Source organism: Rana temporaria, chromosome 2 (genome assembly GCF_905171775.1).
Source record: "Rana temporaria chromosome 2, aRanTem1.1, whole genome shotgun sequence".
Classification (NCBI taxonomy): domain Eukaryota; kingdom Metazoa; phylum Chordata; class Amphibia; order Anura; family Ranidae; genus Rana; species Rana temporaria.
The window spans coordinates 51,237,456-51,258,985 of record NC_053490.1 but is presented as its reverse complement, the minus strand read 5'-3'; the positions used below and the strand labels follow the sequence as shown (position 1 = coordinate 51,258,985).

The 21,530-nt window shown below is 42.2% G+C and overlaps 1 protein-coding gene across 1 annotated transcript in view; it reads right to left on the bottom strand.

Moving 5' to 3' along the window:
• CNTN5 (contactin 5) overlaps positions 1-19,360 on the bottom strand; it is a 2,004,044-nt gene extending 1,984,684 nt beyond the window's left edge. The window contains exon 1 of the mRNA XM_040340187.1: positions 19,040-19,360. The gene's annotated coding sequence lies outside the window, so the exon portion shown is untranslated. The remainder of the gene's footprint in view (positions 1-19,039) is intronic.
• Positions 19,361-21,530: the final 2,170 nt, after the last annotated feature.

The window sequence follows — 21,530 nt, the reverse complement described above, 5'->3', positions numbered from 1 at the left end:
ATGTTTAGGAGAGAATGGGGGCGTCACAGTGGGCAGTATGTGTAGGAGAATAGTATGCAGTTTATGGCAATGGGCAGCATGTGTAGGAGAGAAGGAGGACATGACAGAGGGCAGTATGTGCAAGAGAATAGTATGAAGGGTTGACAGCGGGCAGTATGTGCAGGAGTAAAGTTTGAAAGGGTAGGAAAGCGGGAAGTATGTATAGGAGAGAAATACTTGCTGGTTGTTTGTATAATAGTGCCATATATCAAGAGATAATGAAATGTGGAGTTTGCTACAGTGAGGTAAGACAACAGGAAGCATGTGCAGGAAAATAGTATGGAGGGTATGGCAATGGGCAGTATGTGTAGCAGAGAAGTAAGGAGGGCATGACTGCGGGCACTATGTGCAAGAGAATAAAGGGATGGTATGACAGCAGGCAATATGTGTAGGAGAGAAGTAAGGAGGGTAAGACAGCAGTCAATATGTGTAGGAGAGAAGCAAGGAGGGTATGACAATGGGCAATATGTGCAGGAGAATTGTTTGAAGGGTATGGCAACAGGAAGTATATGTAGGCAAGAATGAAGGCATGACATTGGATGGTATATGATAATAGTATGAAGGGTATGGCAACAGGCAGTATGTGTAGGAGAGAAGGAGGACATGATAGCGGGCAGTATGTGCAGGAGAGAAGTAAGGAGGGTATAACAGCAGTCAATATGTGTAGGAGAGAAGCAAGGAGGGTATGACAATGGGCAGTATGTGTAGGAGAGAAGGGGGACATGGCAGCAGGTAGTATGTGCAGGAGAATTGTATGAAGGGTATGACAACAGGAAGTATGTGTTGTCGAGAATGAAGGCATTAAAGTGGGTGGTATGTGAGAATAGTATGAAGGGTATGGCAAGAGGCAGTATGTGCAGGAGAGAAGCAAGGAGGGTATAACAATGGGCAGTATGTGTAGGAGAGAAGGAGGACATGACAGCGGGCAGTATGTGCAGGAGAGAAGAAAGGAGGGTAAGACAGCAGTCAATATGTGTAGGACAGAAGGAGGACATGACAGCGCGCAGTATGTGCAGGAGAGAAGCAAGGAGGGTATAACAATGGGCAGTATGTGTAGGAGAGAAGGAGGACATGACAGCGGGCAGTATGTGCAGGAGAGAAGAAAGGAGGGTAAGACAGCAGTCAATATGTGTAGGACAGAAGGAGGACATGACAGCGGGCAGTATGTGCAGGAGAGAAGCAAGGAGGGTATAACAATGGGCAGTATGTGTAGGAGAGAAGGAGGACATGACAGCGGGCAGTATGTGCAGGAGAGAAGAAAGGAGGGTAAGACAGCAGTCAATATGTGTAGGAGAGAAGCAAGGAGGGTATAACAATGGGCAGTATGTGTAGGAGAGAAGGAGGACATGACAGCGGGCAGTATGTGCAGGAGAGAAGTAAGGAGGGTATAACAATGGGCAGTATGTGTAGGAGAGTATGAGAGGAAGAGAACGGTGCAGGTGAGGAGTTTCTATACCAATGTAACTTATGTCTTTGGTTAATGGGATCCTGTTTCTTTATTCATGTTTTTTTTTTTTTATCAATGAATCGACAAGAGTACGAGAAACCCTTAAAAAACAAAGCTGGGGCACAATATAAAATTAATAATGTATCATCCCGCTAAAATTAGAAAGCTTCCAGTGTACAGAAATTAGCAAACTGCATCCCTTTTACTAGACTTTACTGCAAGTTTTGACATTTGCTTCTTGGAGGCCCATGAGACTCACAAATGCAATGCTCCTATTACACAACATGAAAGCGCTGTTACTACTAAAAAAGTCATTAGCATTTTATAGGCACTGTATGCTTCAAATATATAAAACTATTATGTATCATGCAGAGATGGAATCCCTTATTCTCAACCAAAGCTTCAGAAAATGTATGAGTTTTCCCCTAAAAATAGTTTCATACACTATCTGGAATTGTTTGATGCCATGTACAGATGACTTACACATTTAATTATAAATTACAGTGGTTTACCGCACAGCTATGTCTACTCAACCCCAATGCGTAGATAATACATTGGACAGCCCATGTTTATGGCTGTACTTTGGATCATTCCCTGAACACATGTGATTTAACTGTTATCTGAGCTAACACAATATTATCTCCTCTAAATCAGAGTAAAGACATCTAACTTTGACATTCAGCTTAATTCACTGTTGATGTTCCCAGGTTGTTTTCCTACTGACTATTACATATTTACAATCTGCAATTATTGTACAAATTTAAAGTGTAACTTTGTAGAGTTTGCACACGCGATTCTAAGCATTTTTTTGTGGGTGTCTCAGGCTTGAGCCTTTCTCTTTTTACCAAGGAAAACAAATGTGGGTAAGATATAAGCATTTTCATGTGCTTTTTGGGTACTCCTATTGAAGTCTATTTGGGGACCATTGGGGTCACACCCCTTTCTGTTAAAGACCCGCCCTGATTTTTTTCAGTGGGGAAACTAGTTCTGAGGGCCTGTGGGGTAGGGTTGCCACCTGTCCAGGATTCACCCGGACAGTTCGGGTTTGGAATCATGTGTCCGGGTTTCAGACAGCCTGAAACCCGGACACATTATTTAGACTGGACTATGGCTTCTCAGCAGGGTTTCTGGCTGCAGTTGTCTAAGCTGAGAGTATCTGTTACACTCTTTCACACTGCCTGAGAGAGGGCTTGATCTGCACCTATTCCCCTCACCCCTACCCCTCTGTGTCTTCCCACACTCCAATCCCCGGCACTGTGCCTCAGAAAAGGAAAGTTGGGTCTGGAAATTTGAATTCCAGCCTCCGATACATCTGGATGAGAGGTGCTGACTGCCAAGGGGTGAAGGAGCTCTACATACATCCCTGTCTGTGACTAAAGTCTCCCCCTTCTCTCTCCTGCCTCTGAGTAAGTACACTAATCTCAGAGCATCCCTTTCATCAGAGTTCCCCTTTACACCAGAGGCCACAGTTTTTCCCCTTACATCAGAGTCTTCTCCGTACATCACAGTTCTCAGTGTTCCCCCTTAAATCAGGGTTCCTAGAGCATCCCTTATGTTAGAGGCCCCAGAGTCCCTTACATCAGAGTCTACAGAGCCCCCCTTACAGATGTAAAAGGGAAACTCTGTGGATTCAGATGTAAAGGGGGGACCCTTGATATTAACTTCATATGAATAGAAATGGTATTTAATAACACAATATATGTATAGTTATACTATAAAAAAAAAATTGCCGTGGGCCACTAAAGTGTTCGGATTTGACTTGAAGAAAAGGTGGCAACCCTACTGGGGGGGGGGGGGGGGGGCAATGGATTCCCTTCATTTTTATAGATTTCCTCTCACTTCCTGTTTGGTTATGGGGCAGGAAGTGAGAGGAAATCTCTGCAATGGGACAGGGATGGTAAAAATAAACTAACAGGGGCTCTAACCCCCCCTTATTCAAAATGAAAAAAAAAGTGTTGCCTATAGTTCTAATTTAAGCACAAATTTCTGATAATTTGATGGAGAAGACTAAGAACATATAACCATGCCAATGGTGCAGCAGAAAACATATAGCACAGTGAGGAAGGTTTGTGGTCCAGGATGATAGGACAGTCAAAATTAGAAGCCCCCTCCACCACAGTTATAGAATGCCGGTCGCCCGCATACCAGAAGTAGCGCGGCCGCTTTATGGGGGCGCTAGACTAATTTGCCTCTCAGCCCAGTCCGCCCCATAACACTGCCATTACACTAACATTGTAGCACAAGCCGGCAGAGACTTTTTCCGTGCTGCCCCCCATGCAAAGTGCTTCCCTAGGCCTAGGCCTTGTTGGCCTAGGCCAGGATACAGCGTTGGTCTCAGCAGGGACTATTAAGCACCTGAACGACCACAACATACAGGGATATACACAGGGGCGGACTGACCATTCGACTCTCGGGCACTGCCCGAGGGCCCCATGCCACTAGGGGGCCCCATCAGGGTTGCCAGCCTCAGTAAAACCAGGGACAGTATTTAAAAATCATATTTTTTTTCATCTGTCCCTGAAATGTCCTTTACCGACATAATTTGGCCTAAAAATCCCAAGATTATAGCTGTCCCTCCGCTCCAGTACCTTCTCAGTGTGTGTATGTATAGTGTGTGTGTATATATGTATACTGTGTGTGTGTATTGTGTGTATACTGAGTGGCCCCATAATCTATTGCCCGAGGGCCCCATGAGTTGTCAGTCCGCCCCTGGATATACAAGGTAATACTGACATATAATCACACACATACAGTAGGTTGGACTTGATGGACTTGTGTCTTATTCCAACCTCACCCATTATGTAACTATGATGTGTAGCTGATATTGGAGCAAGTGCATGTAGACAGGAAGTGGCTCAGCAGCACTTAGGGCCAGATTCCCAGAAGAGATACGACGGCGTAATCTCCTGATACACCGTTGTATCTCTCAGAGTATCTATGCGACTGATTCCTAGAATCAGTTACGCATAGATAGCCCTAAGATCCGACAGGTGTAATTGACTTACACCGTCGGATCTTAGTATGCAATACTTCGGCCGCCGCTGGGTGGATTTTGCGTCGTTTTCCTGCGTCGGGTATGCTAATGAGCATTTACGGCGATCCACAATGGTTTTTGCGTTCGCTACGTCGTCGCTAGTAATTTTTTCCCGACGCAAAGTTAAGCCTCGTTTTACATGGCTTAACTTTACACGAGCCATGTTAAAGTATGGCCGTCGTTCCAGCTTCGAATTTAAATGTATTTATTTTTTGCGCAAGACGTCCGGGAATACGAAAGTACGCTACGCACGTCGTCGTTCAAAAAAATGACGTCACATCGCGCAAAGCACGGCGGGAATTACAAAACTGATCATGCGCAGTACGTCCGGCGCGGGAGCGCGCCTAATTTAAATGGTACACTCCCCATTTGAATTGGGCGGGCTTGTGCCGGACGTGTTTACGATACACCGCCGCAAGTTTAGAGGTAAGAGCTTTTTGGATCAGGCACTTACGCTGAAAACTTGCGGCGGTGTAATATAAACGGGATACGTTACGCCGCCACAATTGTACGGGAATCTGGCCCATAGTTTCCATTCACCCAGATGCAGTATGGCTGTGCTGGCACCTAAGTCCAGTGTAGCCCCAATGCACATACAAGGCAAAATGCATTACTTTCTATAGTTTGCAGGTTGCAACATGAACCACTAAATCGCAACACCGCTGCATAAAAATTTGGGCAAATCAAAAAAAAGTTCTGTGAGAGAAAAACAAATAATGCGATTTACCCATCATCAATGTGTCCCAAATGTTCGTTCAGCACAGCTCACCCGTGTGACATGGCCCCAGAAGGTGCCAAAGGATGAAAAGAAGCAAAAATATATATTTCATTTTTTTGCAGCACATAGTGCTTCAGCAAACTAAACGTCATTCAGTTAGCATTTTCATCTATTTTAGGGTGGCCACTATCCCGATGAGGAGCTCCGTTTTGCCCTCTTTAGTTAGATGAAAGGTTTGCTTTAAGTCTTTATATTGTTCCCTTATACCTCTACAGCTTTTAGAAGTATACAGTATGTTGTACCCAGTAGGTGATCACATTTTGATTAATGCCGCAGCGATCTGTCTACAGCTGTCTGCAATTACAGAGTGTCCGCACTGACAGCATTCTACAACTCTACTATGACAACAAGCACAATCTGAACATTTCTCACTAGGTACAACGCTACTTCTGAAGCTAGAACAGATAAAACGGAACAAAATAGGTCATAACAACTATTTACACAGATGAATGCTTCACTGTTCTGTCTTATGAAATTTCCCAGAAAAGCCATTGTTGATTTTAAGACTTCAAAGAATATTCCACTTGTATGTATTGTACTAAATAATATCTTCAATCTATGTAAAGATTTGTTTTATGTCATACTGGATTTATAGTACTTACTAAGCACTTGCTTGGGCATCAATGTTCAGTGGGCAACATGTTACCATAAATGACTTCATTGTCCCCCTTGGACTGTATGACACTATCCACATATGTTCTTATACAAATAATAGAGAAGCTGCAAAGGATACAAACTTTTGGAGTTCTAAGATACCAATGATGGATACACTTATTGGCCCGGATTCACATACATCGGCGCATATTTATGCGGGCGTAGCGTATCTAATATACGCTATGCCAGGGTTTGACAAATTTGCTTGGAATCTAGGAGCCAGCTAAAAAAGTTAGGAGCCAGAAAACGCGCCCCCGTCCTGACGAGCTTGCGCGCAGAAGCGAACACATACGTGAGCAGCGCCTGCATATGTAAACGGTGTTCAAACCACACATGTGAGGTATCGCCGCGATTGGTAAAGCGAGAGCAATAATTCTAGCCCTAGACCTCCTCTGTAACTCAAAACATGCAACCTGTAGATTTTTTTAAACGTCGCCTATGAATATTTTAAAGGGTAAAAGTTTGTCGGCATTCCACGAGCGGACGCAATTTTGAAGCGTGACATGTTGGGTATGAATTTACTTGGCGTAACATTATCTTTCATAATATTTAAAAAAATGGGGATAACTTTACTGTTTTATTTTTTAATTAAAAAAAGTGTAATTTTTTCCCAAAAAAGTGCGCTTGTAAGACCGCTGCGCAAATACGGCATGACAGAAAGTATTGCAACGATCGCCATTTTATTCTCTAGGGTGTTAGGATAAAAAATATATATAATGTTTGGTGGTTGTAATTAGAGGGAAGAAGATGGCAGTGAAAATAATGAAAAATTACATTAGAATTGCTGTTTAACTTGTAATGCTTAACTTGTAATACCAACGGCCACCACCAGATGGCGCCAGCTTACACATCTGGTGGTAATAACTTGCAAGCCAAGTCGCCAGGACCCTATTTCTAGTCGCCATGGCGACCTGGCGTCCGGGATTTGTCAAGCCCTGTGCTACGCCGACGCAGCGCACAAAGCCAAGCACAGTATTCAGGAAGCCAGTGCTCCCACTCGCTCTCAAATCTACTCTGGGTTTCCTTGGCGTAAGCCAGCGTAGGTAGAAGTGGGCGTGAGCCATGCTAATGAGGCGTGACCCCATGCAAATGATGGTCCAAGCGCCATAGAAGTACTTAAAACGAACGGCGCATGCGCCATCCCGTGGACGCATCCCAGTGCGCATGCGCAGAATCACGTCGAAACATCAGCCGAAGATACGTCGAATCACTGCCTACGACGTGAACGTTACCTACGCCCAGCCCTATTCACGTACTACGTAAACGACGTAAAATACGACGGCTCTGTTCCCTGGTCCATACCTTTGCATCAGTTGTGCCTCCTATATGGGGAATAACTTTACGCCGGACGTACTACTTACGCAAACCGCGTATATTATGCGCTGGGCGCAACTACGTTTGTAAATCGGCGTATCCCCCTCATTTGCACATGTGCATAGAAAATCAATGGGAGTGGCAAATGTGCCCAGTGTAAATATGCGCCCACGATACGACGGCGTAGACAAGTTACGTCGGTCGTAGGAAGCCTATTTTTAGACGTATCTTAGATTGTGAGCATGGCGCACAGATACGACGGCGCATAGTTACACTTACGCGGCGTATCTCGAGATACGTCGGCGTAAGTGCTTTGTGAATCCGGGCCATTGTTTCTTGACATTGTCCAATAGACAGCCCCTACTGAACGTGTCCAAACCTTAGAAAGAACTTATACGGTAACGTTATAAGTCTGAAATAAGGCTTTCCATAATCTCTACAGGCTTTTGAATATCTGTTCAGCCATTTGGGGCTGATTCATGAAGAATGGTGTAAAGGAAACTACAGATACCATGGAGCTGTTTTCTGCAGCCACCTTTACAATTCCTTGATTTATTTAGTTAACGAATGAATGATGAAACCCGAATGGATGCTATCGGCAACCGTGACCGCTTATTAGATAATTAGAACAGTTTCTCCAGAAATTGAGCCACAATTTTGTCTCTACTAAATATTTAAGCTGAAATAAATGAGATGTGCCTAATACAGTTAGAATAACATATGCAAACATAAGTTAAATGGCTTTGCCTGTAACCTATTGGTTCCCATTTCAGAACTTAAATATAACAAAATGTTATTAATTAGCCTTTCTTAACCAGAGTTCAAGGGCACTCTAAGGTTCCTCGATTGGTTGCTGGGGATTCCTTGAGGAAGGAGAAATGTCTGCCTCTAAGATAAATTCCCATGGACACCAATCATCTTTATAGCTATCAGTAAGGGGGATCCTCCCCACTGATTGCCAATGTAAGGCGCATTCTTCCCACTGACCACCAATGTAAGGAGCATTCTTCCCACTGACCACCAATGTAAGGAGCATTCCTCCCACTGGTCACCAATGTAAGGAGCATTCTTCCCACTGATCACAAATGTAAGGAGCATTCTTCCCACTGATCACAAATGTAAGGAGCATTCTTCCCACTGACCACCAATGTAAGGAGCATTTTCCCACTAATCACAAATGTAAGGAGCATTCTTCTCACTGACCACCAATGTAAGGAGCATTTTCCCACTGGCCACCAATGTAAGGAGCATATTTCCCAATGACCACCAAAGTAGGGAGCATTCTTCTCAATGACCACCAATATAGGGAACATTCTTCCAACTAACCACTAATGTAAGGAGCATTCTTCACAATGAGTACCAATGTAAGAAGCATTCCTCCCAATGACCCCCAACATAAGAAGCATTCCTCCCAATGACCCCCAACATAAGGGCCATTTTTCCAAGGGATCACCAATGTATAGGACGTTCTTTCAGGGCATTTTTCCAACTAACCACTAATCTAATAATCATTCTCCCAATAATCAAAAATGTAAGAAGTATTCTTCCAAGTACTAACCACTAATGTAAGAAGCATTCTTGGTTATTTTTTCCTTGTGATCACCAATGTAAGAGCATTCTTCCCAAACTCCACCATAGTAAGGAGCATTCTTCCAAATGACCACCAACGTAAGGAACATTCTTCCCAATGGTCACCAGTGTAAGGAGCATTCTCCCAACTAACCACTAATGTAAGGAGGATTCTTCCCAACGACCACCAATGTAAGTAGCATTCTTCTCAATGACCACCAATGTAAGGAGCATTCTTCCCAATGACCACCAATGTAAGGAGCATTCTTCCCAATGACCACCAATGTAAGGAGCATTCTTCCCAATGACCACCAACATAGGGGCAATTTGTCTCAGTGATCACCAAGGTATAGAGCATTGTTCCCACTGAACACCAATGGAAGGAGCATTCTTGCAACTGACCACTTATGTGAGGATCATTATTCCCAATGAGCACAAACATAAGAGACATTCTTACCATTAATCTCTAATGTTAGGAGCATTCTTCCCACTAACCACCAATGTAAGGAACATTCTTTCCACTCACCACAAATGTAAGGGCATTTTTCCCATTGATCACCAATGTAAGGGCATTCTTCCCATTGATCACCAATGTAAGGGACATTCTTCCCATTGATCACCAATGTAAGGGCATTCTTCCCATTGATCACCAATGTAAGGGAATTCTTCCCACTGCCACGAATTTAATGAACGTTCTCCCCTCTGATCATCACACAGTGTACAGTGATTTGTAGATAGTAATATAGGGCCAGATTCACATACATTTGCGGCCGTGTAATGTAACCCGTTTACGTTACACCGCCGCAAGTTTCCAGTTTTAGTGCCCGATCCACAAAGCACTTACCTGGAAACTTGCGGCGGTGTATCGTAAATACGTCCGGCGCAAGGCGGGCAATTCAAATGGGCATGTGCCATTTAAATTAGGCGCGCTCCTGCGCCGGACCTACTGCGCATGCTCAGTTTCTCAATTCCCGTCGTGCTTTGCACGCAGTAACGTCATTTTTTCGAACGGCGACACGGGTAGCGTAATTCCGTATTCCCGGACGGCTTACGCAAACGACGTTCATTTTTAAATTTCGACGCGGGAACGACGGCCATACTTTTTACAGCAATACGATTGCTGTGTACAGTTAAGGCACCAAAAACGACGACTAACTTTGCAACGGGAAACTAGACTAGCTGCGACGTAGCGAACGCGAAAATCCATCGTGGATCGCCGTAACTCCTAATTTGCATACCCGACGCTGGTTTACGACGCAAACTCCCCCCAGCGGCGGCCGCGGTACTGCATCCTAAGATCCGACAATGTAAAACAATTACACCTGTCGGATCTTATGGCTATCTATGCGTAACTGATTCTATGAATCAGTCGCATAGATAGAAACAGAGATACGACGGCGTATCAGGAGATACGCCGTCGTATCTCTTTTGTGAATCTGGCCCATAGTAATTATTAGTAGGGGTTCCCTGAGACAGAAAAGTTATTTCAAGGGTTCCACGGTGTTAAAAAAAAAAGTTGAGAAAGACTGTTATAGATAAATGTGTCATAGTCCTAATGAGTAAAAAAGTATTTCAACTTGAAATGCCAAGTGAAATCTATGTTGGCCAATGTTTGTTTTCTTTCCTTTAAATTATAACACTTGGGGACAATTTTAGCTTCTAGCGGTTATCTTAGGTTTGTTAAAAGTTACCCATCACGTTCATATAGTACAAATCATATCATGATAGAACGATGCTCAGATAAGCCAACAGGGGCAGATAAAAGTCCAAAGTTACTTATTTCAAACTATATTTATATAAAAATAGATGTGTTTTTTGTTTTATGTCTTCAGCATGTGTTTATGTTCTGGTTTTCTTCACTTATTTATCCAGAGGACAGTTTGTATATTATAAATAGAGAATATTGACAAAATTGTGTTCCAGCATTATGTCTGACAATTACATTCCCTCACCGGAGGATAGGCTGAAAGAAAACAAGCCTGCATGATGTTTTCACAAACAAGAGATCTGAACAATTCACAGCTAACACCAGTGTATCTTAAGCCTAATTAAGTAGATCATGTGTAACGGGCTCATTAGAAGTCTACTCACTGTAGCAAACTCCACATTTCATTATCGCTTGATATATGGCACTAATATACAAACAACCAGCAAGTATTTGACTCATCATTTGCATCATAGGCAAAAGTTGTGTTTGATATCAGTACCTTCCTCTTAGTTCAGCCTTTCTCGACCAGGGTTCTGTGCTACCCTGGGGTTCCTCCAGAGTAGCTTTTCTCAACCTTCTCAACAAAGAGCAACCCTTGAAATATCTTTCTGGTCTCAGGGAACCCGAGCAAATTCTTATCTAAAACTCATGATGCATTTGATGGTCAGTGTGAAGTATACTTCTTAAGCCTCGTACACACGACCAAGTTTCTTGGCAAAAACCAGCAAGAAACTTGCTGGGAGATATTTTTTTGCCGAGGAAACAGGTCGTGTGCACATTTTCGTTGAGGAAACTGTCGAGAAACTCGACGAGCCAAAAAGAGAGCATGTTCTCTATTTCCTCAACGGGAAAGGAGAAACTTGCCTTGTCGAGTTCCTCGACAGCCTAACAAGGAACTCGACGAGGAAAACGATGTGTTTCGCCCGTCGAGTTCCTCGGTCGTGTGTACGAGGCTTCACACTTGTGGTCATTGGGAAGAATTACCTTCTTACAGGTTGCTAAAAAGACCATGGTGTCAGTAGGAACCTACCTAAGAGGCAGAATTGTTCATTGCTCAAGAAACCCCTAGCATCCTCTGGAGGGACCCCCAGGGTTCCATGAAACTCTGGTTGGGAAATCCTGCTGCAGAGGTTGCTTGGGGTTCTTTGAGAACATTGATCTACTGCCTACACTGACCACTAATGTGAGGGGTGATTTCTGTATTTTGTCTGCCCATTTTTAATATTTGTTCAATTTACTGATTTTTAAGTAAATTCAGTTCTTTTATTTAGCCATTTACAATCTACTGGTCACACGAATGTACCAAGAGCTGTATGTAGGTCCACAGTCATTTTAGTTGGGGTTCCAAGACCTAAAACTATTTCATGGGTTCCTCCTTGGTATTATTTCTTTAATGTCTTGATTATTAGGTAAACCCCATTCCTTATGCCCCATACACACGATTAGAATTTCCTTTGGGATAAACTCTGACAGATTTTTCTGATGGAATTCCGTTTAAGCTGTCTTGCATACACACTGTCACACCAAATTCCGACCGTCCAAAACGCGGTGACGTACAACACTACGACAAGCCAAGAAAAATTAAGTTCAATGCTTGCATCGACTTGATTCTGTTCATGCATGTTTTTTCTCCGTCGGAGTTCCATACAGACGAATGGAATTTCCGATATATTTTTTTTCATGTTCTCTTTCTAAGTCCGTTGGAATTTCCGATAGAAAAACTCAGATGGGGCAAACACACGGTCAAAATATGCAATGAAAAAATTCCATCAGACTTTTTCTATCGGAAATTACAATCGTGTGTACAAGGCATTACCGGTAGTCATCTATTTTAAACTCTTTACAACCTACTGATTTCACTAATGTATCATGTATAGGGCTAATCATTTTAGTAGGTGTTCAAAGACCTGAAAACTATTCTGGGGGTTCCTCCTTGCTATTATTGGTTGAATTACTTGAATATTGATCAAATCTGTATTGCTTTTTCTTCTACTTAAAACGTTGTACAGTCTACTGAGTATGATACCGTACCATGTCCTGTAGGTCCAATCATTTTAGTTGGGGTTCCAAGACCTGAAACTATTTCATGGGTTCCTCCTTAGTATTATTTGTTTAAGGTCTTGGTTATTAAGTAAACTCCATTCCTTAGTCATCTATTTAAAACTCTTTACAACCTACTGATTATGCTAATGTACAATGTACTGTATAGGTCTAATCATTTTGGTAGGGGTTTAAAGACCTATTATTGGTTGAATTACAGTAAAACCTTGGATTGCGAGCATAATTAGTTCCAGAAACATGCTTGTAATCCAAAGCACTTGTAAATCAAAAAAGAATACCCCATAAGAAATAATGGAAAATCAAATGATTCGTTTTACAACCATTTATTCATAGGTCCTTCAGTTTATAGTCCATATTAAAAGATTATAGCCATGTGATATGTTGTGTAACCATAAAATGTCCATCCACAAATGGAAACTTCCACAAGGGGATTAGAAGCAAAATCCAGCAGGAGCTACAGAGTATAAAAGAGAAGAGATGTGCCTCTAAGTGTAGCAATATGTTTCTAAATGTTGTACCTTCATTAAATGTAACCATATTGCCACACTTAGAGGCGCCTCTCGTCTTTTTTTTACTCAGCTGTGACACTACGCTACTTGTATATCAAGACAACACTTTTATTTAAAAATGTTGCTTGTCTTGCAAAACGCTCTCAAACCAAGTTACTCTCAAACCAAGGTTTTACTGTACTCGATTGTCTTAATGCCTATTCTTCTACTAACAACTCTCTACAGCCTACTCATCATGCTATTGTACCATGAACTGTAGATGCAATAATTTTAGTTGGGGTTCTAAGACCAAAAACTATTTCATGGGTTTCTCCTTGGTTTTATTCATTCAATGTCTTGATTATTAAAAAAAAACTCCATTCCTTACTAATCTATTTAAAACTCTTTACAACCTACTGATTACGCTAATGTACCATATATAGGTCCGATAATTTTAGTAGGGGCTTAAAGACCTGAAAACTATTTTGGGGGTTCCTCCTTGCTACTAACGGTTGAATTACTCGATTGTCTTAATGCCTATTCTTCTACTAAAAACTCTCTACAACCTACTGATCATGCTATTGTACCATGAACTGGAGGTCCAATAATTTTATTTGGGGTTCTGAGACCAAAAACTATTTCATGGGTTCCTCCTTGGTTTTATTTGTTCAATGTCTAAATTATTAAGTAAACTCCATTCCTTAGTCAAATCTATTTAAAACTCTTTACAACCTACTGATTACGCTAATGTACCATGTATAGGTCTAATAATTTTGGTCGTGGTTTAAAGACCTGAAAACTATTTTGGGGGTTCCTCCTTGCAATTAATGGTTGAAATACTTGATTGTTGAGCAAATCCTTAATGCCTATTCTTCTACTAAAAACTCTCTACAGCCTACTGATCATGTTACTGTACCATGAACTGGAGGTCCAATAATTTTATTTGGGGTTCTGAGACCAAAAACTATTTCATGGGTTCCTCCTTGGTTTTATTTGTTCAATGTCTAAATTATTAAGTAAACTCCATTCCTTAGTCATCTATTTAAAACTCTTTACAACCTACTGATTATGCTAATGTACCATGTATAGGTCTAATAATTTTGGTCGTGTTTTAAAGACCTGAAAACTATTTTGGGGGTTCCTCCTTGCAATTAATGGTTGAAATACTTGATTGTTGAGCAAATCCTTAATGCCTATTCTTCTACTAAAAACTCTCTACAGCCTACTGATCATGTTACTGTACCATTAGCTGTAGGTTCAATCATTTTAGTTGGGGTTCTAAGACCTAAAACTATTTCATGGGTTTCTCCTTGGTTTTATTTGTTCAATGTCTTGATTATTGTAAAACTCTATTCCTTACTAATCTATTTAAAACTACAACCTACTGATTACGCTAATGTACCATGTATAGGTCTAATAATTTTGGTAGGGGGTTTAAACACCTGAAACATATTTTGGGGTTCTGCCTTGCTATTATTGGTTGAATTTCTTAATTGTTGAGCAAATTCTTAATGCCTATTCTTCTACTAAAAACTCTACAGCCTACTGATCATGCTATTGTACCATGAACTGAAGGTCCAATCGTTTTAGTTGGAGTTCTAAGACCAAAAACTACTTAATGGGTTCCTTCTTCGTTTTATTTGTTCAATATCTTGATTATTAAAAAAAAAAACTCCATTCCTTACTAATCTATTTAAAACTTTTTACAACCTACTGGTGATTACACTAATGTATCATGTATAGGTCTAAGATTTTTGGTAGGGGTTTAAACACCTGAAATATATTTTGGGGTTCTGCCTTACTATTGGTTGAATTTCTTAAATTGTTGAGCAAATTCTTAATGCTTATTCTTCTAATAAAAACTCTCTACAGCCTACTGATCATGTTACTGTACCCTGAGCTGTAGGTTCAATAATTTTAGTTGGAGTTCTAAGACCTAAAACTATTTCATGGGTTCCTCCTTGATTTTATTCTAGGGGTTCCGCCTTGGTATTATTGGTTGAATTAGTTGATTGCTGAGTAAATCCTTATTACTCATTCTTCTACGAAAAACTCTCTGAAGCCTACTGATCATGTTACTGTACCATAAGCTGTAGGTCTAATCATTTAAGCAGGGTTTCTGAGACTTAAAAAGTATTTCATGGGCTCCTTCTTGGTATTATTTGTTTAATTACTTGATTGTCAAATGTCTTGATTATTAAAAAAAAAAACTCCATTCCTTACTAATCTATTTAAAACTCTTTACAACCTACTGATTACACTAATGTATCATGTATAGGTGTAATATTTTTGGTAGGGGTTTAAAGACCTAAAACATATTTTGGGGTTCTGCCTTGCTATTATTGGTTGAATTTTTTAAATTGTTGAGCAAATTCTTAAGGCTTATTCTTCTACTAAAAACTCTCTACAGCCTACTGATCATGTTACTGTACCCTGAACTGTAGGTTCAATCATTTTAGTTGGAGTTCTAAGACCTAAAACTATTTCATGGGTTCCGCCTTGATTTTATTTTAGGGGTTCCGCCTTGGTATTATTGGTTGAATTAGTTGATTGCTGAGTAAATCCTTATTACTCATTCTTCTACGAAAAACTCTCTACAGCCTACTGATCATGTTACTGTACCATAAGCTGTAGGTCTAATCATTTAAGCAGGGTTTCTGAGACTTAAAAAGTATTTCATGGGCTCCTTCTTGGTATTATTTGTTTAATTACTTGATTGTCAAATGATCCCATTACGGTTTTCTTCTACTTAAAACTCTCTACAACCTACTGATCAAGTTAACGTACCATAAGATGTAGGTATAATCATCTTAATGGAGGTTTGGAGACCTGAAAACTGTTTCAGGGGTTCCTTCTTGCTAAACAGGTTGAGAAAGGCTTGCCTTATTTAAATCTATTGATTGTGTATACCTTGTAGTTGATTGCTGAGTAAATCCTTATTACTCATTATTACTCATTCTTCTACGAAAAACTCTCTACAACCTACTGATCAAGTTAACGTACCATAAGCTGTAGGTCTAATCATTTAAGCAGGGCTTCCGAGACCCGAAAACTAAGTCCTGGGCTCCTTCTCTGTATTATTTGTTCATTTACTTGATTGTCAAATGATCCCATTTAGTTTTTCCTCTACTTAAAACTCTCTACGACCTACTGCTCAAGCTAACGTACCATGAGCTGTAGGTATAATCATCTTAATGGAGGTTTGGAGACCTGAAAACTGTTTCAGGGGTTCCTTCTTGCTAAAAAGGTTGAGCAAGGCTTGCCTTATTTAAATCTATTGATTGTGTATACCTTGTATGGTCATGCAAGAGAAATGCTTAGTGGTAACGTGCAAAAACTCAAAGTCACCAATCAGAATTAAGTTTATTGTAGTACGCTAGGAGGTCATCACTGACTAGTTGCTGTTGGGTATATTACACATCATAATTATCTTTTGCATAGACTTAATAAGTAAATACGCATGTATAAAATACTGTAATTCCAGCTTATCCATTAAAATATTATTTTGAGCACAGCTGTAACCGACAGATACCAGATTTTGGTTTGCCAAAGGCACATGGGTTAGCAATGGCTACTGTAATTACTCGAATTATCTTGCAGGTGATGCTACAGTCATTGTCAGCCCTGTTGAATGCAGACACACCTGTTAATACTCTTCATACACAAGTGCTCTGGCATGACCATCTCTAACTATGCTTTACTAACACTCCCTGCAAGATAAGATAAATTGATTGCCTATTCTGCGCCGACAATGTGACATCATTTCACTTAATGCTCAGTGATAAGTTGCAATCACAGACAGCAGCACTCAGGATGACATTCACGAACTTGCTCATAACTCAAGCTCTGCCACGACTGAAGTACAAATGCCTACAAGACCTCCCGGATCCCCCACACAGCGCAGGTGCACCAGCCAACATGCATTTAGCGCCTGGTAAAATTACAGCGTAGGCACCCTGCTTGCTTATGCAGCTGCCATGAGCATGCTGGGACTTGTAGCTCCCCGAGCTAACAGTACTTAGTGTTGCTTGATTCGTATCTATAGCATCATTGATCCCTTGTGCTGATTGTAAACTTGCAATACAGGTACTACCTGAGCACGCTGGGACTTGTAGCTCCCCATGCAAGTTGCACCCAATGCTGCTTGCTTTTGATCTATAACAAAACGGATCCTGTTTGCACACTTCTAACCACAATGCAATCATAGTACTACCAGAGCATGCTGAGACTTGTAGCCCCCAGGCTTGAAATAATGAATGTTGCTTGCTCCTGACCTATAACATCCCTTGATCTGATTGTGCAAACGCTGTACCACCAGATAATGCTGGGACTTGTAGCTCTCCATGCAAGTTGCACCCATTGTCGCTTATCTCTAATCTATATCATCATTGATCCCCTGTGCTGATTACACACTTCTAACCACATTGTAAACATAGTACTACCGCAGCATGCTGGCACTTGTAGCCCCCCTTCTGTTGCTGGATTCTTATCTATAAGAGGACCCCCTGTGCTGATTATACACTTCTAACCATAGTTCACACATAGTACTATCAGAGCATGCTGGGACTTGTAGCTCTCCCCTATTCCTGCTTATCTCTGATCTATATCATTATTGACCCCCTGTGCTGATTACACACCTCAAACCACACTGCAAACACAGTACCACCAGAGAATACTGGGACTTGTAGCCCCTCGTTTGATTATTCTCACCTCTAACATGACCCCCTGTGCTGATTGCACACTTCTAACCACACTGAAAACACAGTACTACCAGAGCATGCTGGGACTTGTAGTCCTATTGTTGCTTCCTATCTATAACATGACCCCCTGTGCTGATTGAACACTTCTAACCACACTGAACACACAGTACTACCAGAGCATGCTGGGACTTGTAGTCCTTCTATTGTCGCTTCCTATCTATAACATGACCCCCTGTGCTAATAACACACTTCTAACTACACTGAAAACACAGTACTACCAGAGCATGCTGGGACTTGTAGTCCTTCTAGTGTTGCTTCTTATCTATAACATGACCCCCTGTGCTGATAACACACTTCTAACCACACTGAAAACACAGTACTACCCGAGCATGCTGGGACTTGTAGTCCTTCTAGTGTTGCTTCTTATCTATAACATGACCCCCTGTGCTGATAACACACTTCTAACCACACTGAAAACACAGTACTACCCGAGCATGCTGGGACTTGTAGTCCTTCTAGTGTTGCTTCTTATCTATAACATGACCCCCTGTGCTGATAACACACTTCTAACCACACTGAAAACACAGTACTACCCGAGCATGCTGGGACTTGTAGTCCTTCTAGTGTTGCTTCTTATCTATAACATGACCCCCTGTGCTGATAACACACTTCTAACTACACTGAAAGCACAGTACTACCAGAGCATGCTGGGACTTGTAGCCCCTCTACTGTTGATTATTACCTCTAACATGACCCCCTGTGTTGATTGCACACTTCTAACCACACTGCAAACACAGTACTACCAGAGCATGCTGGGATTTGTAGTCCTTCTAGTGTTGCTTCTTATCTATAACATGACCCCCTGTGTTGATTGCACACTTCTAACCACACTGCAAACACAGTATTACCAGAGCATGCTGGGACTTGTAGTACTTCTAGTGTTGCTTCTTATCTATAACATGACCCCCTGTGCTGATAACACACTTCTAACCACACTGCAAACACAGTACTACCAGAGCATGCTGGGACTTGTAGCTCCCCACCTATTGCTGCTTATCTCCTGATTGATCCCCTGTGCTGATTGCACACTTCTATTACAGGAATGAACTTCCTGTGCCTGTAGACCACATGCAATCTCAGCTGGTCCCCCAGGTACCACCAGCTCTGCTCAGGGACCTCTGTAGAAAAGTATGAGGCTGGCAATCTATCAGATGGGAGGTATTTCCCCCCTCTCTCCCCAGCCTTACCTTGTCTGCCATAGGAGCTCCTTGTCTGCTAGCATCCTCTAGCCCAGTGCTGTGATCTGACATAAGGAGTTTGCTGGTTGTGTCCTGGAGGAGCTGTCCAGCATTCCCTTGTAGTGTGACAATCCTTAGATCCAGGTGGAGAAATCCCAGGCAGGGGTTCAGTTAGAAGCAATGTCCATGTCTATCCCCCCCTACACCCTCTGTGTGTGATGAGACTGGAGGAGAGGTGATGCACCTTCTCTGCTGCCTGCTTTGTGTAGAACAATTTCTCATGCGATGCTTTCCCTTTTCTGTGCAGCTGGGCGCCGCTCACTGGTTGTGTCCTCCTTGTCAGCTCTCTGCTTCCCTCTCCTCCTCCTCCACCTCCCTTCTTCATTCTTCCCTTCTCATTTCCTCCTCACCATTCTCTCTCTCCTCTCTGCTATGAAGGTGGAGGAGAGGACCCCTCTGAGATCAGCAGTTACCCCTAGCAACCACAGCTGGCATCATCCAGGGGATGGGGGATTGGTTGCTATGGGTTACTGCACTGTGCACATTACAGAGGGGATGGGGATTGGTTGCTATGGGTTACTGCACTGTGCACAATAGAGAAGTGATGGGGATTGGTTTCTATGGGTTACTGCACTGTGCACAGTAGAAAAGTGATGGGGATTGGTTGCTATGGGTTACTGCACTGTGCACAGTAGAGAGGGAATGATGAATTGGTTGCTATGGGTTACTGCACTGTGCACAGTAGAGAGGGGGTGATGAATTGGTTGCTATGGGTTACTGCACTGTGCACAGTAGAGAGGGGATGATGGATAGGTTGCTATGAGTTACTGCATTATGCACAATAGAGAAGTTATGTGGAATGGTTGCTATGGGTTACTGCACTGTGCACAATGGAGAAGTGATGGGGATTGGTTGCTATGGGTTACTGCACTGTGCACAATGGAGAAGTGATGGAGATTGGTTGCTATGGGTTACTGCACTGTGCACAATAGAGAGGTGATGGGGATTGGTTGCTATGGGTAACTGCACTGTGCACAATAGAGACGTGATGGGGATTGGCTGCTATGGGTTATGGCACTGTGCACAATAGAGAAGTGATGGGGATTGGTTGCTATGGGTTACTGCACTGTCCACAGTAGCAACATGATGAAGGATTGGTTTCTATGGATTACTGCACTGTGCACAATAGAGACGTGATGGGGATTGGCTGCTATGGGTTATGGCACTGTGCACAATAGCAAAGTGATGAAGGATTTGTTGCTATGGATTACTTCACTGTGCACAATGGGGGGGGGATTGGTTGCTATGGACTACTGCACTGCACAATAGAGAGGTGATGGGGATTGGTTGCCATGGATTGCTGCACTATGAACAGAAGAGAGTCAATGGGGGATAGGCTGGTATTGGTTTACTGCACTGTGCACAATGGGGGGGGGGGGGGGTAAGAGAATGGTTGCTATGGGTTATGGCACTTTGCACAAAAGAGAGGTGATGGGGGATTGGTTGTTATGGATTGCTGCACTGTGCACAATAGAGAGGGGGTGAGAAAATAGTTGCCTTTGAATACTAAACTGTGCGCAATAGAGGGGGGGGGTGATAGGAGGTTAGTTGCTATGGGCGACTGCACTGTGCACGATAGAGAGGTGATGGGGATTGGCTGCTATGAATTGCTGCACTGTGCGCAGTAGAGAGTCGATGGGCGATTGGTTGCTATAGAATACTGCACTGTGTTCAATAGAAGGGTGATTAGGATTGGTTTGCTATCTGTTACTGCACTGTGCACAATGAAGGGGGTGATAAGGGATTGGTTGTTATGGATTGCTGCACTATGCACAATAGAAAGGTGATTGGTTGCTATGGGAATAGAGAGGTGACGAGAGATTGGTTGCTACAGGTTATGACACTGTGCGTAATGGCCATAGGTGTGCGCACAGGGTGTGCCAGGTGTGCCTGGGCACACCCTAGCAATCCTGTGTGGTGCATATTGCACCAAAATATACGGCGTTAAATGTGCACTAATGCACAGAAAAATACAGCATTAAATAGCACATAACACACTGAAATATACAACGTTAAACATGCAGTAATGCACAGAAATATAATGTGTAAAACATGCAGTAACGCACAGAAATATACTGCATTAAACGTGCAGCACAGAAATAGACCCCTGATATTTCACCAAAGTCCCTAATGTGGCTCCTAAAATAATAAAATATAATAAAAATAAAAACTTCTGACACTGTCCACTGCTCTGCTGACACCATCAGTATACTATATATGCACATGCAGACACATGCAAATATGTTTGAGCTTTGGGGTGCACGCCCTAATGCAATAGGCTGCGCACGCCTATGGTAATAGCAAAGTGATGGGGGATTGGTTTCTATGGGCTACTGCGCTGTGCACAATAGAGGGGGAGTGATAAGGGATTGGTTGTTATGGGTTACTGTGCTGTGCACAATAGAGAGGTGATAGGGGATTGGTTGCTATGGGTTACTGC